At 42.4% G+C, this 27,515-nt stretch overlaps 1 protein-coding gene and 1 long non-coding RNA gene across 2 annotated transcripts in view; one reads left to right on the top strand and one right to left on the bottom strand.

Moving 5' to 3' along the window:
• On the bottom strand, positions 1–26,014 carry LOC137518782 (uncharacterized). Its single transcript, XR_011020897.1, has 5 exons — positions 25,941–26,014; positions 12,426–12,597; positions 9,539–9,809; positions 6,885–6,981; positions 1–83 (listed from the first exon to the last, which is right to left on the bottom strand). It is a non-coding gene; the product is annotated as an uncharacterized lncRNA (long non-coding RNA).
• The window catches only part of TSHZ1 (teashirt zinc finger homeobox 1), a 138,550-nt gene that overhangs the window by 13,281 nt on the left and 97,754 nt on the right, over positions 1–27,515 (top strand). The gene's annotated exons all lie outside the window — the stretch shown is intronic.

Here is a 27,515-nt window from a genome sequence, read left to right as displayed (position 1 = left end):
TAATATCTGCCTTCACAACTTAGTAAGCTCTTGGGGTCAGGTCTGGATCCTCTGTAAACTGATGTGCGCTTGTTTGACGCTCCCTGCAATAATAAAAAAGAGATTGCATTACACTGTTTATCTGCCTTCAGCAAGTCACTGAAATGACTGCATGTAAAAGTATGAGAACTTTGTCCCCTCTGCCTTCACTGCCTGAGTTGTGCAGCTGTACTAGTCATCAATATTACAGGCCCTGACAATCCACAGTATCCTCACTGTATATACAGAGGAGGCAGTAAAAATGAGCACTAATCAATCTTTCAAGGAGAGGCAATGAGCATTAGAAGGCTGCTATCCTGTGACTAAACACACCCCTTTTATGGAGTGTTGGTGCTAATAAAGGACAGCTTATTACTGAGGCAGAGACCAAAGCTTGGGTGAGGTCAACCATGACTGGCAGTCATCAGTCATTCTTAATGATACTTTTTCCCTGCTTTCTAAGGGATTCTGAGCCGAGTGCAAATCATTCGGGGTCATCCATAGTTCATGTACCCACAGATGGCAAGGTTTGAAAGACTTTTTAGTTTAAACTTTGTAAAATTGTTTTCTTTCTTTTAAATTGGTAAATCACAAGCTCGCACTAAGTGCACACAGATTTTGATTGTGCAGAACGTAGCTTTTAATGTTTTTTTTTTTTTTTTCACTAATCATACACTAGAAAGATTGTGTGTGTGTTTTTTTTTTTTTCTCTTTTTCAAGAACGACATTAATTTTATTTTTTTATGACGTCTGTCTCCCTTAATAATTACCTTTGATGTCTTTTGGTGACTAAAGAGGGCTTAGCAGGATTTTTCTCCCTTCTTAAATTTCGCAGAGTGAAACCCAGCCAGTCCCTGACAGATGTCTGTTCTTCACCTTCAGGATTATTTTATAAATCCCTTTCTGATGAGCGGAAGTGTCAAATCAAGGACAGGTCATAAAGTAAAAGTATAAACGTTTTATGGGGAGACCTTGGTAATATAAACATACTGCACACTATCAGAATTCCGAACGGGGCTCAGGAAAAATTATATGATACCAAAGGGACGGCAGAAGTTTCAAATGCCATTTTATCTGTATATGTGTTTATCTTTTCACTTTTTCCCTTGAAGATTTTCCAGGAAGTAAATCTACTGTACATTTATGCCTTTTATTGCACAAAAATTCAGCAAGTACAGAAAAGTCATTGTTAACTAGCAGAGAAACCAACTTGTGTTGCCTAACTCTGCACTTATATTTATGTATTCTGAATTATTGACTGTTGAAGTCATAAAGCCATGCAAACGCTATCTGGCGCTTTTAATAGATTAACTATTAGATTCAGTAAATACATAAAAATTCAAAAATATTCAGGAAAATTTCCAGGGCATTCCCACTAATATAGTAGACTAAAATTTTGATAGAGCACTGAAGGGGGGGAGGGATTGATGCCCAGTCTTCACACCACTGATGGTGGGATTGCAGCGTGCCGCAGGTGGCAACTGTGCATCAGCAGTACCTTCATCAATTTGGTGCACAGGGGTATAAGCAAGAGCAACAGTAGATAATCTACTGGTCAAATGTGGTGAACCAGGCAGGTTGTAGTAAACTGTCATAACCCCCACATTTTTGGCCTAATTCACCTTTTGTTCTCTATCAGTTGTTAGAGATATGTGTGCGTTGAAAAACCTGATACAGTTGATACGGTAGCTCTCATTCAATTCTCATTCTCTCATAGGCCCATTTGAGCCTATGGCTGAAAGCGGTGAGGGGTGGACACATGAAAAAAAGAGATCAGGTAAACAACCGATATCTACCTGATATAGATTGTTTACCTGTTCTACACAGCATAAATCGTGTGTAATATTGACGCAGTGGGTCACACTTGTTAGATTTGCATGCTTTTAGCAACACCACTGTATTGAAGTTAGTGGCGCCCTCTCTGGAATCGGAAATTTTTAGCATTTTTCCTTTTGTGTTTTAAAATTTACCGTATATACTCGCAAGCAAGCCGACCCGCATGTAAGCCGACCCCCCCCCCCCCCCCCCAACTTTTACCTGAAAAACCAGGGAAAAATTATTGACCCCCATATAAGCCGGGGGTAGGAAATGCTGGCCGCGTGATCCCCTCAGTGTGTCCCAGTATAGCTAGTATAGTGCCCAGTATAGCTAGTATAGTGTCCCAGTATGGGTAGGTTGTCCCCCAGTATAGCTAGTATAGTGTCCCAGTATAGCTAATATAGTGTCCCAGTAAAGCTAGTAAAGTGCCCAGTATAGCTAGTATAGTGCCCAGTATAGCTAGTATAGTGCCCAGTATAGCTAGTATAGTGCCCAGTATGGCTAGTATATTTCCCAGTATGGCTAGTATAGTGCTCAGTATAGGTAGTATAGTGCCCAGTATGGCTAGTATAGTGCCCCAGTATGGCTAGTATAGTCCCAGTATGTGTAGGTGGGTGGGTAGTTAGGTAGTGCCCCTCCCCGCTCCCCCCACGGCCGCCGCTGCTATTACCTTAGGCGGCGGCGCTTCCTCTATCCCCGTGCTGCTCCGTTAACTAATTCACAGCAGCGCGCCCCTCGGCGGCTGCTGGGATGACGGAGGAAACCATAGAGAGAGGCTTCCTGTAGCGGCGATATGTATCACCGTTACTATGGGAACCGCTCTCTAAAGTAATAGCAGCGGGGGGAGCGGGGAGGGGCACTACCTACCCACCCACCTACTCATACTGGCACATGACTCGCAAGCAAGCCGACCCCCCCCCCCCCCCCCCCCCAACTTTTGGGCCACTTTTGGGGGGTGAAAAATTTGGCTTGCTTGCGAGTATATACGGTAAGTTTTTTTTTAATTTTTTTTTTTTTTCCCATGTGCAACGTTTATTCCCAATTATAATGTATTTCCCTGCAATATGGAAAATAGCGAACGAATGTAGAAAATCCACATTGGAAAATGCGATTGTACAGCTCCAGAACGCCCTGTAATCACACTGGAAGATTTAGAGGCAAGTGTGGCCTTTGGCTGGTTGGGTTGCAATGCAACTTAAGGCATATCTAGCATTACTTCTAGAATGCTGCATTCTGCAGCCCCCATCTTTGCAGAACGTCATGAATGGGCTCATTCAGGTAATCACATGTTGTCACATGAAGGAAGGAACTAAGGCAGCACTGAGCCACAGGACAGTAATGTAACAGTCCATTACACTGAGACTCCTCCTCTATTGCTGTGAAAGGCAAGCCCTTAAGCTCAGCTCTGTACATTGCAGGGATTAATGATGACAAGCCTTGATTCAGCTTGCTTACCTGTCAGAAAGTAAAGTGTGTACTTGTAGAACACATTCTTTTTCCTCAATTCCTAACAGAGACGATGTGGGATCTGGATTAGCGCAGGTGTGGAAAACAAGTAACAAGCTCCTGTGCATCTAATTACCATTGCAGGAAGGGGGGGGGGGGGTGTTCCTATTCTGTCTGTACAATGTAATTCCAGCTTCAATCATTTTTCGATATTCCTAACTTCAAAAATGTCTTTCAGAGCAATTATATATGTTTGTATCAATTTTCAACAAGGCCCCTCTCAGACAGGTGGCATGGTTTACCATCCTGTCTGCCATTCGGTTGCAATTTAATTGTTGCCAAACGGCAGCGGTTGTGACACCACACATAGTGTTTGACATGCAGTGACATTGCCCGGCGGCGTTACTCCATGGGAGGGGCCCCCTGTCCAGCGGCAGAGATTCAGGACAAGGAGGAAGAGATTTGGGTGGTCAATTCGCAACTTTTGCAGACAAAGTAGATGCTAGTTGATAACATGGTGTGCCTGGTGTTCAGATTTACAGAAATGAAGAAAACAATCTTATATTAAATCTTAAAGATAGTTCTCTGGTATAATTTACATCTCTAGAGTATGGCACTATTCCCACTGTGCTGGAATGTTTGTAGTACATATTGTTTTCTTTGTAGTGTTGTAAGGGCTGTTTTCCACTAGGAATCATGGCTTCATATATACCCACTGCACGCAATGTCAACATGATTATCGCACAATCTGATTGGTTAACAGCGCAATTGTGATTTGGAACGGAAGAGAGAGAGAAAAAAATAAAAAAGCAAGGGGAAAAAAAAGTGAATTGCCAGATTACAAAAAAATTTGCATAGCACTTTGACTGAAGTAATTTTTCTGTGCTCCTATACTTTCTACACAAGCGCAAATGAACGGAAAATGCAATGGGGAATATTGTGTCGCACTCGCACTGCACTACTGGAAACTTTCCTGCGCAATTTCTGTTCATTTAGCAGGACCTAGCATTTTTTGCGATCTGCAAATGATGGGATGTGGATTGCAAAGCATTGCTAGTGGAAAACAGCCCTAAGACTTTGTTCACAACTAAAATCGAAATCGCTGAGGGACGCGTTTTTCCTTTTTTAGCGCAATTTTTTTATGCCTCCTGGCTCAACTGCGCAGTAGGATTTCGTGTTAAGCGCTTTTTCAAAGTGCTCTTGCAGAGCGATTTATTTTTTCACTTCCTGATGCAAGTCAGGAAGTGAACTATTTGACCTGGAAAATAATAAATACAATGTATTAATTCATAAATGCAGGACGTAATTGACAGATAATTGCCAAAAAAGCGATATGTGAGCGTTTTGTGTTTCTTTTTTTATTTTTTATACCTTGTAGCAAAATCGTCCCAAAAATAGTACATGCCATGCTTTGCTGAACGGAAAACGGACGCAACGCGCTGATCTGAACTATCCCATAAGGATTCATTGCACTAGCGATTTATGGGCGTTTTAAAAATCGCCAGCGCTCAACACCTTTTTTTTTTTAGCGCTGGCGATGCTCAGAATTTCGATGTCCCACATAGGACTTCGACCTTGGGACTGCTTCCTTATGCTAAATATCAAGTCAGAAGATTTTCCCAGTCAGATTAACGGGGAAATGTACAATCATACCACTAGTAGTTTGGCTGTCCCCTAGCTAGGCTTCTGGTCTTCTAAAGGTGGTCATCATACATTACCCGAGATATGGCCAGATCGAACATTAGTTTCCTTTCTGATCTGAGAGGAAGCTATTGCCTGTCCATGCACAGCAATGCCCAATAGATTGGAAATTTTTCCTGCTGCCATCCCCAGAGTATAGATCTGTCCACCCCCCACCCCCATGTGCAGTGTTGAAGCCTCATCTGTCTGCTGTCAGGAAATGTACAATCATACCACTAGTAGTTTGGCTGTCACCTAGCTAGGCTTCTGGTCTTCTAAAGGTGGTCATCATACATTACCCGAGATATGGCCAGATTGAACATTAGTTTCCTTTCTGATCTGAGAGGAATCTATTGCCCGTCCATGCACAGCAATGCCCAATAGATTGGAAATTTTTCCTGCTGCCATCCCCAGAGTATAGATCTGTCCACCCCCCACCCCCATGTGCAGTGTTGAAGCCTCATCTGTCTGCTGTCATGCATCCTGGCCTTCTCTTATGTCTGGCGCCACAGCAAGCACCTGTACCACCTGACACCAGGGGCATGCACTGACATTGCTACATGCCCCTGGTGCCATGTGGTACAGATGTTCAACGGTGGCACCAAATAAGGCCAGGACGCGTGACAGCAGACAGGTGAGCCTTCAAACTGCACCCGGGGGGAGGGGGGGGGACACATACACACTTGGTGGGTAGATTTGGATAAAAAGAGACAGCAGATAGTTATACCTTCCTATTAAAAGAGGACCCGCAGAGAGTGCAATTTACATTGGAGGTCCACTTTATGCATACCCCCCAATGTTTTGAGATACGAAAGAGGGACGCTTAAGTCTCACGCCTGCCAAACCCTTAGTCTTGCATACCATAAAGATTTCATAAGAAAAATATGTTGTTTTTAAAATCCATATTACACTGGTCCTTTCTATCCTTTGTTAATTTTCCTTCATTTTAACATTTGAAAATAAGAAATATATCAATTTAAAGGATGGGAGTAAAGTGTAGAGTCACTTAAACACAGTCCTGAAAGAGGGACAAATGAGGAGGAAAGAGGGATAGAAGGACTGGGTTCCCAAAGAGGGACTGTCCCTCTAAAAGAGGGAAAGTTAGGAGCTATGTTTATAGTCCTTCAAAAACCACCAGCATAACTGTACTGATGAGGACTACTACTTAGGAATCACTTTTTTGTTTTTTACCACAAATGTAAAATGTGCATTACCCCTGTAGCTGCCTGTTGCCATGCACCATGGCCTGAGCACTGGAAAAAGAGGAAGCCATGTCTAGTTGACATAGCAACCTGCAAACCGTCTGTCTTCAGAGAAATCTACACAAATAATAATACTCATGCTGGCTACTCTTGTTTGACACTACAAAATGTATGCTGACTGTTCGTCCTTTTGAACTTTTAACATTTAAAACTGTGTTTATAAAATTTGTTTGGGAAAAAAAAAACATCCAGGTCAGTTGCATAGATTACAAGGATTATATAACATTTTGTGGCAAAGCCCTGCCTGTTTCCATAGTAGCTATGCAAATATAGGCCATTTCAGTGTATTTGTTGAGCCAAGCAACTGATTCCTTTTAGTTTAATCACATCTTCAAAACTGGAAGCTTTACTTGCCCTGCACACCTTCAGCTGTGTGACCTATAAGCTAATGATACACTTTATGTAAATTAAGCTCTTTGCCCCCAGGGTTCCATATAAAAGTAACTGCCTCTGCTTACCTGTATAGCTCACTAAAGCGATTTGGCCACTTCTAGTTTGTAACAGATTTCCTTTAGGGACATTACCTGGTATGTCATTGTAAGCAACAGCTGCCTATGTACTGTAATTTCCATGGTTGTAAATGTATAGACAGTAACACTGGTGGAAGCCCCCGGTATATATATAAACAATTGTGCTTGTTAGAGGCAATATAAATCTTACCTCTCTTGAAGGAAAAAAAAGTATTAATTTGTTTAAGCACTAAGAGGGACAACACATCTCATGGGTGCTGGCCTGCTTCCTCAGGTCAATACAGTGCCTAGAATAAAAATATATATACATATGCTGACCCTCAACAATTGACATAATTAAAACTATTTTCCAATGATCTAGTATGTTTCAGAAATCCCTATGTACATGTGTGTGCAAAACATCCAAAATCAAACAGCAACAACAACAAAAACCACATATATGCATAAATACTGCATTGCTTGTTTTCTGGCTAGTTGAGTAACAGTTCTTTGATCATTCATGTTTAAGTCTTTTTTTGTGATAGTCCATAGCAGAGCCAGGACATGGTCCTCCAGCACCCAAGGCTAAGACGCCAAAGTGCGCCCCCCCCCATCCCTCCCCCAGCTGTTACACACTGATTGCTATTAGACTAAGAGGCGCCCCAGGGCCCCCAACATCTTAATCTCTAGGTATCTGGCTTGCAGTCACTGCCTTATGTAACCTTTTCTTATTTCTCTCTGCTTCAAGCACAATAGGGGAATGATAGCTGAGTGAGTTGTGCGCCCCCTCTTACACTGCGCCCTGAGGCTGGAGCCTCTCGCGCCTCTGCCTTAGCCCAGCCCTGGTTCATAGTAACATATTTAGGAAGAATATAAAATGTGCTGCTATGCTCCATCTAGGCACATCCTCTTACTTTTAGAGAAGTGTTGGCATTGACACTAAAAATCTAAGTGTCAGTATTCACACAGGGAAAGTTGTATAATCTGTCACTTCTGCAGAAATTGTTCATACATACTTGTGTGTATAGTGATTATTTATGGAGAGTGCTCCCTGAAATGTAAGATACATTTTATCACAGATGTATTAAAACTCCCAGCCTTGAATCCCCAAACTGGATAATATTTTCAGCAAGTGTTGTCGCTGGTTATTATTATTTATTTATATACCACCAACATCTGCTGTATCCCTATACACGGTACAAAACAAATATTGGGGATCATAGATACATGAGAAGTTCAAAACTGTGTACACTCAGGATATCCAGCAATACACATGCAGATGCATACATAGTTGGTGTGTGGTTTGAGATATCACCAGTACTGGTGCAAGTTCATGTAATAAAGTACAGCAGCACAATAAACACAAGATAAGACAAATAACATATCACTCTTTTTCTCCTGGCAGACTCAAAGCGCTTGAGCTGCAGCTACTACGGCATGCTCAGTAGGCAGTAGCAGTGTTAGGAAGTCTTGCCCAAGGACTCCTTGTTAAATAGGTGTGGCTTACTGAACAGGAAGAGCCGCTAAACATGCTCATTTTGTGCATGTTTTCATTAGCGTTCTTGCCACAGTGTGCAGTTTGTGTTTATAAGTCATGTTTTCTCACACGAAATGGCATGTTATTATATGCAAATTCGTCTGACTGTAGTGCAGCTTCTAATGATCGAAAAGTGTAAAATTAAGATTTGCAGGCTCACATATCAAATGCATCCAATGTGTGGTTAGCGCCAAATATTCAGCAATTACTGTCAAAACCACTTAATAACACAGATACCTGCTGTTTTGTGCCACACTGAAAGCAATTTGTGTTTGATGTATTAAAGTCTTATTTTATGCTAAATTATGGGATTGAAGTTTTTGTGCTGTTCATAATAACTACGCGACAGTAAAACAAGAATAATGATGATTTTTTTTTTTTGATGACTGGTTTCAACGAATGAGCCTTATAGTTCTTTATATCTTTCTAGTGATGCTTGGCAAAAGCGAGCAAATGTTGTCTGGAGAGGCAAATGACCAGATGGCACCCTCCTGATATCACCAGGTGACGGAAACTTCCTTTGTGTGAGGAGAAAAACAAGATTTCAGACTGCTTAGCTGATTGTTTTATTGCAATACCAACTAGAGGAAAGAGAAGTGTTTAATTAGCTAAAATCAGCCAATCAGGTTTCAGTTGCCCTGTTGTGTACTTATTAGAATATAAGCATTGAATGGGATACGTAGCGATGAACAATACAGGTCCTTTTCTCCAGGTTTTATAAACCCGCCGCAGGCATGCTTGTTAGTGGATGTCAGGTAAATATAATGACAGTCATTATAAAGAAAGGTGTAGTCAAGGAAGTCACAGGAAGGGCAGTGGAGCAGGCACAATCAGACTGGCAGCCTCTGGTGCAAACGTGTACCTGGGACACCTGAACACACACAGCTTTGTCTAGCAAGTGTGAATGCGGAGTGGTTCTGTCAAACGCCATTCAAGGGAAATCTGCACTCTTTAAAAAAGTATTACAAGGCTGTTCAAACCATTTTCCTTACAGTTGATCCCACCATTTCAAATTCCAGTCAGTAATGTCTTTCTAATATTGACAGGATATTTTTCTTTACAAACTATTTGAAGTACAGAATGTTCACTTGGGCTTGTAGAAATATTCCAAATGTTTGTCAGAAAGTACATTTTTAGCATTTCTTGCTCCTTAGGTATATTGCATATTCACTCACTGAGAGGAAGTGGTGCATTGTGGAAGTTCTTTCTTGCTCACATAAAGCTAAAGAATTACAAATACCTTTGGTTTTAAGAAGGCAAATGTATACTTAAAGAGTACTTGAGGCAAAAATGGCAGAGCCCAGGGGTTGTTAGGGCTAAGTACTCACCTGATCTGATGTCTTCAGGTCACAGGTAACACTCCGCCCCCCACCTTCCTCAGCAGTTCAGTGGTGGCCATGTTTCCAAAGACTGCCAAAGCTCTTTAGAAACCTCTACCTTTGTGACCATGGTCCTCCCCTAGCTCCGAAGAATCCACCAATCAGGCCAAGCTGGGGGCAGGCTGCGGCCACATAGACGGGCATGGCTAGAGCCTCCGCGGCCAGTTTGAAAAAAAATTGCCCGGGCCCAAATCCAAGGAGAGGCGGAGCAATCGCCTACCTGAAGGGATGACATTAGGACAGGTAAGTATTTAACCCTGCGTCCAATTTAACCCCCCCAACATCCCCCAGTCCTCAATCATTTTCACAGAGCCTGTCATACCAGCGTGCGATCAGGGAGTATACAGATGAGCATACGATTAGGGGAGTGTACATAAGTGCATATGATTAGGAAAGTGTACATGTGAGAATACGATTAGGATAGTGTACATGTGAGCATACAATTAGGAGAGTGTGCATGTGAGCAAACGATTAGGAGAGTGTACTTGTGAGCATACGATTAGGGGAGTGTACATACGACCATAGCATACGATTAGGGGAGTGTACATATAGCATACGATTAGGAGAATGTACATGTGAGCATATGATTAGGGGAGTGTACATACGAGCATATGATTAGGGGAGTGTACATACGAGCATATGATTAGGGGAGTGTACATACAAGCATATGATTAGGGAGTGTACATATGAGCATACGATTAGGAGAATGTACATGTAAGCATATGATTAGGGGAATGTACATATGAGCATACAATTAGGGGAATGTACATATGAGCATATGATTAGGGGATTGTACATACAAGCATATGATTAGGGGATTGTACATATGAGCATACGATTAGGAGAATGTACATGTGAGCATATGATTAGGGAGTGTACATATGAGCATATGATTAGGGGATTGTACATATGAGCATACGATTAGGGGAATGTACGTGTCAGCATATGATTAGGGGAGTGTACATATGAGCATACGATTAGGGGAGTGTACATATGAGCATACGATTAGGGGATTGTACAAAAGAGCATATGATTAGGGGATTGTACATATGAGCATACGATTAGGGGAATGTACGTGTCAGCATATGATTAGGGGAGTGTACATATGAGCATACGATTAGGAGAATGTACATGTGAGCATATGATTAGGAGAATGTACATGTGAGCATATGATTAGGGGAGTGTACATATGAGCATACGATTAGGGGAATGTACATGTCAGCATACGATTAGGAGAATGTACATGTGAGCATATGATTAGGGGAGTGTACATGTGAGCATACGATTAGGGGAATGTACATGTCAGCATACGATTAGGGGAGTGTACATGTCAGCATACGATTAGGAGAATGTACATGTGAGCATATGATTAGGGGATTGTACATGTGAGCATATGATTAGGAAAATGTACATGTGAGCATATGATTAGGGGATTGTACATATGAGCATATGATTAGGGGAGTGTACATATGAGCATACGATTAGGGGAATGTACATGTCAGCATACGATTAGGGGAGTGTACATATTAGCATACGATTAGGAGAATGTACATGTGAGCATATGATTAGGGGAGTGTACATACGAGCATACGATTAGGGGAATGTACATGTCAGCATATGATTAGGGGAGTGTACATGTCAGCATATGATTAGGGGAATGTACATGTCAGCATATGATTAGGGGAGTGTACATGTCAGCATATGATTAGGGAAGTGTACATGTCAGCATATGATTAGGGGAATGTACATGTCAGCATATGATTAGGGGAGTGTACATACGAGCATACGATTAGGGGAATGTACATGTCAGCATACGATTAGGGGAGTGTACATACGAGCATACGATTAGGGTAATGTACATGTCAGCATATGATTAGGGGAATGTACATACGAGCATACGATTAGGTTAAACTTATCTATTGTCTGTTGGAACTTTATATCCTCGTATAAGAAACAGCACAACTTTTTACTAGATTATTTCAATATTTTGCACAAGAGCTTGCACTTAGTAGGGAACACAAGGCCCTGTCGCACAGGTAGTCTAACCTCTTGTCATCCCTAGCCAGCGATCATTGCAAGAATTTGATGAGAATATAAGATATTCTTTTAGCCTCCCACTGACTATTCAGCCTTATGTGATGATTACAAATGTGTTGTGGTGCCAACTGGCTAGTAACAAAGTACAATGTTTTCCGCTTTAACATATTCTATTAACTTCCATACAGAACATAACTGCTGAACATGCAGTGATGTCACCATTACCTCAAACTTTTCTAAATAGACACTATCTGCATGGAGTTTGTATGTCCTCCCCATCTTTGCTTAGACTATGATGACGTGCTTATGGTAGGAATTAAATTGTGAGGAACAATTGGTGATAATACTCTGTAAAGCGCTGTGAAAGAAGTCAGCACTAAATGAATACAAAATACATAAATAGATGGAACTTTCCTTTTGCAAGGGGCTCCGGTGTACAGAAAAGAGGGGGTGATGGAATCATTTATTGCTGCTTTGAAAATCTGCATATTAGTAGTAGAAAAATGGGCAGTACTCTCCTAATCATATGCTCACATGTATATTTGCAACATGTTACTTGTCAATTAGAACCTGTTTAAGACTTTAAGCTTCTTTATTTGTAGTAACTTATTATTTTCTTTTACACTGGGCTATTCGTTATTCTATTATAATATACCAGTAATTTTGGTATGCATAATAAATGCCTAATACATATGTGTACCCCACAATGAGAATGTGAATGTGATGTCTGGTCATGGTTATGATGTGACATGACTTGTCAGTTGTAATTAGTTTAGAAACACTGGTATTGACAGCTTACTACGTCTGCTTCTCACAGTCACTGGTCAGGACACTTTTTGAAATCTGCCATCCTGTCCTCACTGCTTTCCACCATAATTAGAAGCCCAGAATAATACCAAATGCTGATGTTACAGTGCTTGACCACAGCTGAGAGGAAGCGTTGTTGGAGATGACCCTGTCAGTAGCCTTCCCTGTATGAGAGAAAATGGCAGGTGTAAGGAAAGACAGATATGACACTACCCTTCTGCGCTCAGCTTTTTAATATTAACTTTTATATTTTCATAAATTTGTTCCCTGCCTTCCAAGAATGTCAAATAAAACAATGACGAGATAAGTTAAACTAGACGTGGCATTTATATCTTCCTCTGACCTAAATGGGTCCAAGTATTTCAAAAGTGGGAGGGAATCGTAACTGAACAACAGATCCTTACTTTATTTTATGTGGTATGGGCGCTCCTCACAAAAATGACAGAATTCAGGAATAAATTATATGACCTACGCCCACCGCAATTGATCGCAGCACACAATGGGGGTATCACCTCCCTAAAGAATTAGTAATGTAATGTGTACAGCGCTCCAAGTGCGTGGGAAACAGCTGGGATTATGGCTCACTGTACCCTTCTCCTATACTTCAGCAAGATATGTAGAATACAACATCATATGACAATCATGCAGCTCATGTTAGATTAAGCACAGTCCAAAATTCCCTTATCCACACACTCTACTTTAGAGTCCAGCATATAGTTCCCCCAAATTCCAGATTTGCAGTTAGCACACAGTTCCACAGTTAGTAGTTATACTCTCACCGATGTCCAGTGGCTGATAGCAAGATATCAGCATTCACGCTTAGCACAAATACAGGCATCAGCTCTCCTCATCAGCTTCATTCTATATTGGGCTCAAACAATACAAGAAAAGCACATAGCGTAATCCAGTTGTGGCAATGCTACTTAGTGACACCCTCCACCAGTGAGCACCTCTGTGCCAGCACACACCGCCACCACAGAACTTCAGAACGCTCACCAGATTCAGAGGCTGACTGTTTCCAGATCAGCAAACACGCTTGGGTGTCATTCAGATGCCGCCTTCCGGACTTTCACTTTCCTCCTGCTCTCTCCTTCCTTAAAAACTCAGAACAAATGCCTCCATAGCATAACTCCGATTTTATTAAACCATATAAAATGATAAAAGTTGCACTCACAAGTGTAAGAAGATCATGCGCATATCAAAGTATAAAACTCGGCCGCTCTCTCCCATCTGCGTCTCTGCTACCGCCGTTCCTGAGGCCACGCCCTACCGGTTTCGTCACGTATGACTCATCAGGGGCGAAACCGGTAGGGCGTGGCCTCAAGAACGGCGGTAGCAGAGACGCAGATGGGAGAGAGCGGCCGAGTTTTATACTTTGATATGCGCATGATCTTCTTACACTTGTGAGTGCAACTTTTATCATTTTATATGGTTTAATAAAATCGGAGTTATGCTATAGAGGCATTTGTTCTGAGTTTTTAAGGAAGGAGAGAGCAGGAGGAAAGTGAAAGTCCGGAAGGCGGCATCTGAATGACACCCAAGCGTGTTTGCTGATCTGGAAACAGTCAGCCTCTGAATCTGGTGAGCGTTCTGAAGTTCTGTGGTGGCGGTGTGTGCTGGCACAGAGGTGCTCACTGGTGGAGGGTGTCACTAAGTAGCATTGCCGCAACTGGATTACGCTATGTGCTTTTCTTGTATTGTTTGAGCCCAATATAGAATGAAGCTGATGAGGAGAGCTGATGCCTGTATTTGTGCTAAGCGTGAATGCTGATATCTTGCTATCAGCCACTGGACATCGGTGAGAGTATAACTACTAACTGTGGAACTGTGTGCTAACTGCAAATCTGGAATTTGGGGGAACTATATGCTGGACTCTAAAGTAGAGTGTGTGGATAAGGGAATTTTGGACTGTGCTTAATCTAACATGAGCTGCATGATTGTCATATGATGTTGTATTCTACATATCTTGCTGAAGTATAGGAGAAGGGTACAGTGAGCCATAATCCCAGCTGTTTCCCACGCACTTGGAGCGCTGTACACATTACATTACTAACAGATCCTTACTTGCTAAATCTCCCAAAATCAGCTATTTATCTGCAGTGCATGATCAGAGTGGACCTGAACTCTTGCACAAGACAGAAGAAAAACATAGAGAAATGAACCCTGTATGTATTTAGAGAGTGTATCCTGTCTAATTCCCCCTCATTTCAAGTTGTAACTTGATCTCTCCCTTGTGCCATTTGACTGCCACAGCAGATAAGGCAGATAAGCTTATTTGAAAGCACAGGATGTTAACAATTTGTCTGCTTCCATGAAAGCAGGAAGTAGAACCAGTGCAGATTTATTTCAGGATTTGTATCAGCTGTTTTTTTGTTCTTGGTTATTATGCTGTTGTGTATCTTTTAGAGCAGAGAGGAAGTTCTAAGTTCAGGTCCACTTTAAAGAGGACCCCCCCTCCAAAAAAACCCAACAACTAACACTACTACTCCTCTATTATTCATCAAATTCAGCCTTCCACCATTCTTAAATATGCAAATCGCATGTGACTTTTCTGCAGTTTTGTTTCCGTTTGAATCCCGGGAGCCTCTGTAGTTGTTGTTCCAGCATGCAACACCATGCTGCCTTGGCAAGATGCCCTGGGAGGGAGAGGCTTCAGCCTGCAATTAGTTAAATTAATGTGTTTATACTTGGAAAAAATACATTTAGGATTTCATATTAAAATGTAGTATAAAATATTGCGCACACATGATTTGTTTTGAGTTAAGGTAAACTTTTTTGCAATTCTGTAGGAAAGTTTGCACCTTACATGTTTGTTTTATTCAGTTGTTATTAATAATAAGATTGTTCTTGCCCCTATTTTAGATCAGATATAAACACTGTCTGCGCTTATTTAGCCCTGCATTACTCGGCTAGTAGCAAATACTTCTTTAACAGTGTAAAGGGTGTGCTTGTCAAGGTGGCCATAAGTCTTAAGTTAAATATGTTAAAAGTTCAAGAGTTGCCTAATAAAGCTGCCATTGTCTGACTCATTAGCTACATTCTAGTTATAGGACAATGAACACCAATACAGGTGATAACAATCTGTTCATCTGAATACTGCCTTTACTGGACAGAAACATGGCCCTCCAGAAATATCCCTGAATAAGCAACGTGGTGTAATACTTGAAATGGGTGCTGGGAAAAGTAAAGAGGTGAGTGGGTACAAGATGAGACCACCATGAGAAGATAGGGGGGGGGGGGGGGGGGGTCCTGGTTGTAATGATAATTTAAGATAGCTTATTAAAGCCCTGTGTTTTGTGGATTCAAGTCACTTCTTCAGGCAGAAGGGATGTGCCTTCTTTAAGTGATCATTCTTTTATTTCTTGGTGTCTCCCACATTTGTATATATGCCCCTCAGAAGGTTTCTTTTGTACCTCATTAGAAACTGATCACTTCACCTCACAACCACTCTACATGTGGTTATTGTTCAGTGTATAAAAGTGTATCTTAATAAGGAGGTACGTCTTTAAAGAGGATCTGTAACCTCAAAAAATCCCCTGGGGGGTACTCACCTCGGGTGGGGGAAGCCTCCGGATCCTAATGAGGCTTCCCACGCCGTCCTCTGTCCCACGGGGGTCTCGCTGCAGCCCTCCGTGCAGCCGTGACGTAATATTTACCTTCTTGGCTCCTGCGCAGGCGCTCTGACGGCTGTCGGCTCCGAACTACACGGAAATACCCGATCGCCGTCGGGTCTGCTCTACTGCGCAGGCGCAAGTTTCCGGCGCCTGCGCAGTAGAGCGGACCCGACTGAGATCGGGTATTTCCGTGTAGTTCGGAGAGGAAAGCAGCCACAGCGCCCCCGCTGGAGCCAGCAAAGGTAAATATTGAAATTACAGTCGGGCCTGTCGCCGGCTGTTCAGAGGGCTGCAGCGAGACCCCCGTGGGACAGAGGACGGCGTGGGAAGCCTCATTAGGATCCAGAGGCTTCCCCCACCCGAGGTGGTTGCATGAGCCTGAAATTAGCCATAGGACAATGTTCAATATGGCACAAAGCAGCATGCAAAGTGTAGCAGCTCCTAAAGTAGCCAATCTAAAGTTACTATTTTTTTGTTTTTATTGCTCTAAGCTAATGAATGCAGAAATCCAGTTACTATGGGTTACTGCAGATGTTTTTAGCTAGCAATTATCTTGGTACGCTCTTAATGCATCATTGCATTATGCTTTATACCGTAAGTCTACTTAATATTTGTTTCCTGAGCATCTATTGAGCACTGCATCTCCTAAGTATATACTGATCAAATCTTACTACATCTGAAGCATTGTCTGCTGTGAAAGTCACTTGAGATATTTCTCTTGGGAGATACAGTAGGAACAAAGCAAGAACGAAGCCAGTCATAACATGCCATGCTCTTCCTTTAAGCATATATTCCTTAGCTTGATCCATTTACCGGAATCATTCCAATTTGTATATGTGGATGGATGAGTAGTAGTTTTTTTTAAACTTGTATATTTTCTTATGCCTAAGGGCACCATTGTGAGTTCATTCGATTAAACCGAATTGCAATCCGTGCAAAAATGATCACATTTGAAACACTTGAAGTCCTTGTGTGAATCCATTTAATAATGACTAGGCTAAAGCACTCACACAAATGCAGTCAAGGGTATAATCCAAGATTTTTTTTTTTTTAATGCGTATCAACCCTTGCATAACACAAAAAGTGTGCATTATACACATAATATCAAATAAATAAAATGCTACATTGAATTACTTACAGAACAGTACTGGAATTTTTATTCTCCTGTTGGTAAACCAGTTGCCTTTTTTTTTGTGAGGTAACGTTTACAAATACCCATTTCCATTGCTCATCAATATATAGTATATGTATATACATATGTGTAGTACAGTATATGTATATAAATAAATATGTGCAAGTGAGTGTTTGCAATATGTAAATATTTGTTTATAATTAAAGTCAAACTTTACAAAAAGATACTAGTAGGAGGAAAAAGATAAATCAATACTGCAAAGTGAGAAGTTAAAAAAATAGATGATAGATCAAGAAATAATTGATATCCGCCATGTAATTGTTTCTGTTGTTTGATCCACTATGAGCCTGCAGATCATCCTCTTTACTGCCATCTATAAACACGTACACGAACAATGTGATAGGCTAAAATGTTGTGTATATACAGTATACACACACACACACACACACTGCTGTGCACACTTTTCCCTTGAAATCAGAGTATTTACATTTTAAAGAGAATCTGTAAGGGAAAAAAGTGCCCCTATGGGGTATATACCTAGAGAAGGTGGAGCCTCTGGATCATAATCAGGCTTCCCCGTTCCCCTGTGCAGCCCAAATCTATCGCTGGTACCCCCCGAAATTCCGCCCACAAGCCTGTCGGTGGATACGCACAGGTGCAGTACTGCTTGCAGCACACGGTGATCTTTAGCTTTAGGATCCAGCACAGGTGCAGTACCATCTTCCCCCTCAAGCTCCGGCATCTGCTGCTCTGGTGTCTGCTGCTGTCTGGCGGTCCCAGCGCTAGATCCGTGCTGCACAGGAGGAAGGAGGAAGCCTCGTTAGGATCCAGGGGCCTCCCCCTCCTGAGGCAAGTACCCCCCCCCCCCCCCCCCCTCAGGGGCTCTTTCTTTTTTCTTACAGGTTCCCTTTAAGAGGTGCATTTAATATGGGTAAGTGCAGAGACAAAATTACAGGTACCCGGTATGGCCATATGAATTAATAATCTCAAATTCACAGGTTCTATGTGGGGACCTTGATGGGATGGCCAGGAAAAAATCCTGGCTGTCTACTTTAAAAGACACTAGTTGTAAGGGGAATATGAAGATCGGCAACAAACACAATTGCTAACTCCCAGCTAGAGCAATTTCCTGCCTTTATCTGGTCAGCACATGCCAGTCAGCCAATCCGGTGTACCATTATACACCCTTTGCCTGCTGTACCAAATATAGCAGGAATTGCATAAATTAGCATTCAGGTGGGAGGCTTCGGTTGGACACAATCGTAGATTGCATTGGTTACAGGGATGCCCCGTCTAGGCACATCTCCCACACGGTCCCCTCCCTAACCACTCACCTGTCAACCGCATACTGGAAGCTGCAAAAAATAAATTTAAAATTCGCAAACACTGGTACGCACGACAGCCAGGGGCCCCAGTCTCAGGCTTCTGTTTTTAAAAATGCCACCTGTCTGACAGATTTTGTTTATTGGTGTCAAAGCCACTTATATGGAACAACGTAGTGAAGTCGGCTCTGAGTCAGAATACCAGATCTAAATACTAATTCTGGGCACACTCAGCACTAGTAGGCATAATATCAGCACACCAGTCATGCAAGTATCTTTCAAAAACAATGTAGATAGCCTCTAGATCCCTCTCACTATATTCCCACTAGAGGCGGATCTCCAATTGTCAACGGGAGCAGACAGTATAGTGTCTGCTCTGATGGTGTGTTGTGGTCTGGTTGGAGTCCAGAGCAGACGTGTTTCCACCATAGGCTTCTAGGAAAAAACATATCCGCTGTCCAGGAATTATTGTGCAGGTTCCTGGTTTGCTGACAAGTACCCAGGTAGCTCATGATGACCCAGAACCACAAGGAGAGTATAAGGAGCTGAAAGAAATGGAGAAGCCCTCTTACTAATTTTGTTTTATTGAAACAGAAGGTATTTGCAACAATTTAGCTTTAGTAAGCAAGTGTGGTTTGCCATGATACATCACTCCCAGATATGCAAATCATCTCTATGCCCCTGACTCATCTCTTTTTGTTCTAAATTGACTGCAGGAGTCTTTAAATCTATATTTGTTCTTTGAATCTATCAGAACTGTATTTGAAATAGCACTTTTAGATGCATTGATTTAAAGAGACACTGAAGCGAAAAAAAAATATATTATGATATCATGAATTGGTTGTGTAGTAGGGGTAATTACTAGAACATTGGTAGCAAAAAATATATTCTCATATTTTTATTTTCAGTTATACAGCTTTTTTTTATAACATTGCATCATTCTCTAAGGGCTCGTTCCCACTATCGCGAATCTGCATGCGTCCAACGCATGCAGATCCGCACATGTAATGCAAGTGGATGGGCCTGTTTCCACTGTAGCGTTGTTGAGGTGCGTTTTTTTCAGCGTGAAAAAAACGCACAAAAGAGCCAACGATTTCGCCTGCGTCGGGAATCCGTGCGAATCGCCGCTAATGTATTTAATAGTAAAAACGCATGCGTTTGTTACATGCGTTTTTACCCGCGATTTCGCGTGCGATTTCGCACCTTTTTCAATTTTATTTAGCCCTGGCAGTGTCATGGTTAATTTCGCATGGCACCCTGCCATGCGAAATCGCATGCGAAATCGCGGGTAAAAACGCATGCGGAAACTCATCCGCATGCGTTTTTACAAGCGTCGGAATGCGGCCGAAATCGCGTCGCAACAGTGGAAACAAGCCCTAATACTTGCAATTTACACATTAATCAGCATTCTAAAAGTTTTTGCAGAACAGGCAGTGCACTTTTGACCTGTTTTGAACTGTTTTATGCAAAAGAAAAACACAATACAGTTGAGATAACCTAATCAGAATTCAGAGCTCTCCACAGAGCTCAATGGCTATTTGCATAGATAACAAATCTAGTTTCTTAAGTCTTCCTGTACTGGAAACAAATATTAGACATATGTCTGTGCTCCTAATGCTTTATTTCTTAGCTGTACTACACAACTAATTCATTATATCATACAAATGTTTTCGCTTTCGTCTCTTTAAAATGCCACTCTGTAAATGTGTTGCACCCACTAAAAAGAAAATTTGAATGAAAGAAAAACATTTAGTTTTGAGTCAAAAAATGTATAACCTGTATACACTGTATCTGTCTCTTTCTCTCTTTCTCTCTCTCTCTCTCTCTCTCTCTCTCTCTCTCTCTCTCTCTCTCTCTCTCTCTCTCTCTCTCTCTCTCTCACTCTGACTGTCTCTCTCCCGAGTTCCGAATCTTAAATGCAAGTTAGTATTACTGTGTATATTGCAGTGCGCAAAACCTTGTAAATTGTGTTTTATGGTGATGCGAAGGAATGTGCTTTGTATATAGGTGCATGAAAAAAGTGCATTTTTATAGCAAATCTTATGCAGTGTCAGGCTGCTTTATCTGGGTTCAGTGCATCTGTAATGGTCAGTGCAGGGCTGAAAATAAAGTATTTTATGTACCACACATTTTCTGCTATAAATTTATAATGCTGGGCTTATTTGATTGTGACAGAAAAGTTGGCTTTCTCAGTCTTTTTTCTAAAGAAAACATACTACACCATCCTGTTACATTTAGGCTGCACGAAGAAAAAAGGTGTTTTTTGTTTTTATTATTTTCATAAGCCCTTTATGAGGCAATCTCCCTTTCTTCTGGCTATTGCTGTGAAATAGTTTTACCTCAATTTACGGTAGATCCAAAATGAATCTGTTAATAAACACATGAAAATCACTAACTAAACTGTCTTGGCATTTCTTAATCTGCCATGCCTGTCCTTGAACCACAGAAATTGTTTGATAAAAATGTCCATATTTAAGTAGCTCTCACACATACAGAATTAATTTGGACTTGTTAGGTGGTAACTTCCAACCTGACATGCGGTGGTGTTGAGCCATGTGATACCCACACCATTTCTGACTGGCTGGAAAACCACCTGAAAAGTGACGACTGCATCTGCCTATGTGGATGCCTATATCTAGTTGCAAGAATATCAGCCAAGTATTAAAGGAACATTATCAAACCAAGTGTTCTGAAATGACAATGTACAAATAATGTCTAAGTAGCTGTGTAAACATTTTCCTACTTTTCATGTTAAATATCAAAGGCAAAAGCTTTAATTCATTGTGTGTAGGATTTAGCTCTATTGGAACAAATCATTTGCAAAAGGGGTATCAGCTTCAATGCACAGCCAGTATTGTTTTTTTTGCATATCAGACTACAGAGTATTTTTCTCTGAAGACAAAAAAAAAGTATGAAAAGCTGTGGTGTCACAGACAATTTAAAATGTTTTTAACAAGTTACATTTCCTCTGCTCTCGTCAGACACTTCAGTCAGAGACACAAGACACAGTACACAGGCAGCTGCAGCTGCTGAGAGCTTTTTCTCTCTCACACACACAGGATTAACAGATGCACTGTGAGAGAATTCCCCCTCCCCTCATGACTCACTGTGCTGTCAAATTTGAGTGTCAGTTAGGAGTGAAAGGAATTTAAAACAGTAAACAAAAAAAATTAGCAAGTGAAATGTATACATCATTATTTACCAGCACTTCAGCAACTCTCCCAATCCCAGGTTAAAAATTCCAGGTTCCTTTAAGTAGATAACCATTTGCTTGACAAGCCAACCAACACTAGTAATCATGGGCATAAGCCATCTGTGTGAACTAGCCCTTAAAGGGAACCCAAGGTGGCAATAAACAAAAGAAAAGATACTTGCCTAAGAAGAGACCTCCTCCAGACAGTTGGCGCTGGCAGCCGATATGTCCCTCGCCACAGCTCTAGTGTCCCGGGGTCCCCTCCAGTGCAGATCCTGACCTCACCAGGTCGGCATCTCCTGTGCCTACGCAAATGCATTCACATTCGTGCCTGGAGTGTTCTGTGCAGTCAGAGAACTACTGTGCCTGCTCCCAGCCACTGGATCACAACCAAGAGTGGTGGGGGCCATGCACTTGCACAGGCGCAGAAGATTCTGACCTGGCAAGGTCGGCATCTGCAACGGAAGGGACCCCGGGATACCAGAGCTGCGGCGAGAGACATATCGGCTGCCAGGGGCTGGAGGAAGCCCCGGGTAAGTAGATCTTGATTTTTTTATTTCCCTCGGTTGTGTCCTTTAACATCTACCATGTTCTTGGTGAAGAAGGGAAAGATCAGCTGTGTTGAATGAAGCATTTTCAGTGGTTGAAAGCATTGGTCATTGCCCAATAATGTAAGAAACCGGTCTAATCCTCACCTTCTAGGTGCACACAGCTATGTTCACACTATAGCATCGCATTAGCATACGTATTTTCACACATGTATATTCTATTCATTCTATCCGCTTTGCTCAAACATCTTTTTAATCTAACTCTTAGCCCACTTGGATAGTGGACATTGCACACCAGGACCCCCACCTGCTCGATGGGCTTCTCGCTGGAAACTTGGGTTGCCAGGCAAATGCTGCTGGCAGTCAGTCAGAGGCAGTGGACACCCCTCGTACAACACCCCCTAACTCAGGAACGGTGCATCGCACCGATGGGGGGCATAATGCAAATTAAAGCCTAGATCTCTTTTAAACAGGGTGCAGTGAAATTTGGTAGATGGTATAATATGTAAGTACCCAAATAACCATTATTACCATGGCCAATATTATTTTCTCATTCTGACACCATCCACTCACACGTTAGCTCTGATTTACTAATACCATATTAACCACTTAATCCACCTCTACAGTATATCTACGTCATCTGTGGCATCCTCCAAGCCGCCATGACGTAGATATACTGACTTGCTTGCATCCCTGCTGTGCATGATCGGGAGCATTTCCAAGCGCACCCTCCGGCACTCTCAGCTGCCTTACTAATTGGTGAAAGGGAACATGTTCCCTTGTAGCCAATTAGTGATCCCCCCGCAGATGAATGATCACCTGTAGCCAACAGCGTGATCTTTCATCTCCCCCTCCTCCGTGCACACATAGCCTAAAAAAATGTACATAATGCTGCCTCTCTCACCTTACCTTGTTCCAGCGATGAGCCTGCAGCCCGAGCCTCCAATCCCAGCTCTGAACTCAGCCGCGTATTGCCGGTTACCCAGGTCCCGACTTGATGACGTCGTCAAGCTGGGATCCGGGTAACCGGCATTACGCGGCTGAGTGCAGAGTGGGGATCGGGTGCTCGAGCTGCAGGCTCATCGCTGGAACAAGGTAAGGTGAGAGAGGCAGCATTATTTACATTTTTTTAGGCTATATGTGCACAGAGGGGCTGCCTGATGGGGGGGGGGGGGACGCACATCTGGCTATCCACACGAGGGGGGGGGGGGGGGGTTATAGCGTGTGAAAAACCTGCCAGGCATCTGGGTAACTGGGGGGGGGGGCATCTGATAATGGTTGCTTATTTGGTTACCTGGGAGGGGGGTTAACTGAATACTGGGGGCACATCTGGCTATAATTGGGGGGGGGGCAATTCTGGGGGCACATATGGCTATAATGGGGGAAATTTTATCCTTGGGACACATCTGCCTATAGTGAGGGGTGCCAGTCCTGGCAGCGTTACTGTCTCTCTGTACTGGGGGGTGGTACATAGAAGGGACACATCTGACTATACCAGGGGTGCTGATATTGGGGTCACATCTGGCTATACTGGGAAGGTTGGGCTAATACTCGGGACACATCTGACTATATTAGGGGGACATAAAACTGGTGGCATGATTTTTATCACTGTGGCACTTTTTATTTTTAAACTGGAATTGTTAAAAACTGAGAAATAATGCATTCTTTTTTTTTGTTCCTTTTTTTTCCATTAAAATGCCTAGAAAACAAAATTGTTCTTGGGACTAAACACCCTCATTGAAAGCCTGTTTTTTCTTGAAAAAAATGATATATAGGTCATTTAGGTGTAGTGAGTAGGGATAAAGTTATTGCTGATTGAATAGGGGCATAGCTAAAACGTCAAAACTGCTCTGGTCCACAAGGGGAAAACAAGGTCTGGATGCGAATTGGTTAAGGAGCAATCATAGACGACCCATAGGGATGCCAAAATAATTCTGTTCATTCAATTTAGGAAAGAGTGCCGCACAGTTGTGCTTGTGCATAACAGTGTAGCTGCTCATTTACTAATCATTCACCAACTCCCACTATAACCTGATGTGATCTAGGTGATAGCTGCAGTGATTGACAGCAAAGAACAGACTATAGTAATTTATAATCTTATATTTTTATGGAGGAGCTTAATTAAATAAGATAATTATTCTGTGATGAAGTGACTGAAATTTTCTTCTGTCGATTTTTTGGACTTTTAAAAAAAACTGTAGCAGCAGTACTTTAATCGTTATTTTTTTTTCATCACCATTTTCCTTTTTCGAAGCCAAAAACAATGCTTATCAAATGATTTTTTTTTTGTAGATTATTGCTCAGTAGCTCTGCGTGTTTCATTGTGAAAGCTATGATTACTCCACATGATAAATATTCAGAGCTGGAATACCTATGGATGTGTAGAATCCAAGTAATCAAGGAGAAAAGGCATGCAAAAAGTTTTGCTTCTTGCTTTGTGCAGTCTCATAAACCAATGAGAAAAGACGAGAGGAGAATTCTGGGTATCTAAACAAAGCCTATGATTGGCCCATTTAGATGTAAGGGTAAAACACACTTTTCATGATGATTTTGTTCTAAAATGCTGCTAATTTGTAATCAACCTGGTTGAACTGTGGTATAGTGTATTACTGAGGTTCGTTAATATTATAATTATTTCTAATTACTGGCATGAATTGTTTGTTGTACTTCAACTGCAATAAATTAATAATGATATTATTATTATTATTATTATTATTATTCTACAGTGTGTTATCATTTTGTGGGCAGAATATAGCATGTAATATGGTGATGGTTAGGTCAGAGGACAATATATTTATTGATGTGCCCAGAATAATTGTCTTAGCTGCCAGATTTACATCTAAGACAGCTAAATGATATCTGTCTAGTACAAAGGTAGAAATATGAATGTGCTTCCAGAAGCTTCCACACGTGTCTTTTAGTTCTGCTTGACTAGGCCTGTGATTCCACCCTGATTATACTATGCAAGACATCTATCATGTCCTGTCTTATCTGTTTGCAAGGCAGCTCTGGCCTCTGATTTAACTCATGGGCCTTCGCTACAAGTTGGAGTGTGATTAATAATTGACTAATGTTGCTTTTATTTATCACAGGCTAGCACATTTCACCATTATCCAGCTAATTTATGTTAAGAGTAAGCTGTCGTTCACTGCCTCTTTTTTTCACTGCTGCGTTTATCTTTACTTATTTAAGTAACAAAATCCTTACACAGGGTACAGACGTAGTGGGTGCCAAAAAAGTTGATTTCCTTTTCAGTAGAATCATACATCATCAGCCCTCCCAGCTGCAGTGTCAGCCAGTGACAGAATGACATGTGTCATTTATCAAAGGGGCCAGGGCAGGCCTTGGGAAACATACACGACAAAGCCTGAGAGAGTTCATTTTGCAGTCCCCTCCTACCCTCTGTGAGCCTCTTGCCAGGAAAGCCTGTGATGTTTCTGTCTTCACAGTGTTACTGTAAGTTCCTCAACGTTCACACAATTAACCCTTTGCATCATCTGGAGATTCACTAATAAAGGTCATACAATGCATGAAAACAAAAAACTGATGTAAGATGATCGTTTCATCTGACAGAGCGTCTTTCCTGAACTATCTTATGAATAGCTGGCAGTGTTCTAAAAGCAGGAAGGTCTGTCTATCACTGTTCTATCCCGTCACACCAGTTCTCCATGAGAATGCTTTTGTGTGCTCAGCCTTACCTGGAGTTCGGCTGCTGCATGTAATAAATGACAAGTGTCCATGTTAGTGTATTTTTCCTGTTGGAAAAAATAACTGACACCAAAGCAGTTAAATGGGTGTATCTGCTCCATGTAGATCACAGCCTATGGCCATGTGCATCAGATTATAGCTGTTTGTAAACAATCACTCTCTATAGGACACACCCATGCATACAATTCATATAAGTTGGTGACTCAGAGGCTGACAGGGATTTCTAACTATGAAGGCAGACTTTTTGCAAAATCATTATCTCTAATTCCTCTGTGATGAGCAATATACTGTAAGTAGGAAGCTGTCAGGATGTCATAAATAGCCGTTGTGTTTAAACAACAATATTAAATGCACCCTTAAATTGTGTAGTGTAAAGGTGCGTACACACGCCGGACTGGAGGCAACGACGGGTCCGTCGTTACCTCCCGCTGGGTGGGCGTGCCAACGACAGTCCGGCGTGTGTACGCACTGTCGGCGGACTGATACGGCTGTTTCAGAGTGATCCGCCCGGCGGATCGCTCAGAAGCAGCCGTATCAGTCCGCCGACAGTGCGTACACACGCCGGACTGTCGTTGGCACGCCCACCCAGCGGGAGGTAACGACGGACCAGTCGTTGCCTCCAGTCCGGCGTGTGTACGCACCTTAATAGTGTACTTGGTGTTCCTGTAGGGATAAAAGTGTCTCTATGGGGTACTCACCTTGGGAGGGGGAGAACTCTGGATCCTGAGAAGACTTCCCCAGACCTCCTCCACCTGCCCACTCCAGTGCTGAGACCCCCCAAAAATCGATTGTCGAGTGCTCGGGCATGCTCAGTAGCATGGACCCACTCAGGTGCTGGTGGAAAAAGCCGAGCCCGATTTGAGTCCGTGCTACTGCACATGCACGAGCCATCTGTGCCTGCAAAGTAAACGGACCCAATCGGGTTAACCTCTTTCCACCAGAGCCCGAGTGGGTCCGTGCTACAGCAGAGGCGCAGTAAGGCCGCACTTCCGGGGTCTCATGGCTGGATCGGCCTGGCTGAGAAGGATGGGGAAAGTTTCTCCAGGATCTAGAGCGGGGGTGCCCACACTTTTTTGGCTCGCAAGCTACTTAAAAATTTGCCGAGGCCAGGAGATCTACCAACGTCTCAAATGCTAAGCAAGCCCCCCCCCCCCCCCCCTCGTAGGCTAGCCAGGTATATGTGCCTGCAGCCTAGGTTAGCCAGGTATGTGTCCGTATAGGTTAGCTAGGTATATGTGCAGTATAGGTTAGCTAGGTATATGTGCAGTATAGGTTAGCCAGGTATATGTGCCTGCAGCGTAGGTTGGCCAGGTATGTGTCAGTATAGGTTAGCTAGGTATATGTGCAGTATAGGCTAGCCAGGTATATGTGCCTGCAGCCTAGGTTAGCCAGGTATGTGTCAGTATAGGTTAGCTAGGTATATGTGCAGTATAGGTTAGCCAGGTATATGTGCCTGCAGCGTAGGTTAGCCAGGTATGTGTCAGTATAGGTTAGCTAGGTATATGTGCAGTATAGGCTAGCCAGGTATATGTGCCTGCAGCGTAGGTTAGCCAGGTATGTGTCAG

This window comes from Hyperolius riggenbachi, chromosome 5 (assembly GCF_040937935.1).
Source record: "Hyperolius riggenbachi isolate aHypRig1 chromosome 5, aHypRig1.pri, whole genome shotgun sequence".
Classification (NCBI taxonomy): Eukaryota; Metazoa; Chordata; class Amphibia; order Anura; family Hyperoliidae; genus Hyperolius; species Hyperolius riggenbachi.
The sequence above is the reverse complement of the archived record's forward strand: the minus strand, read 5'-3'. Positions and strand labels throughout refer to the sequence as shown.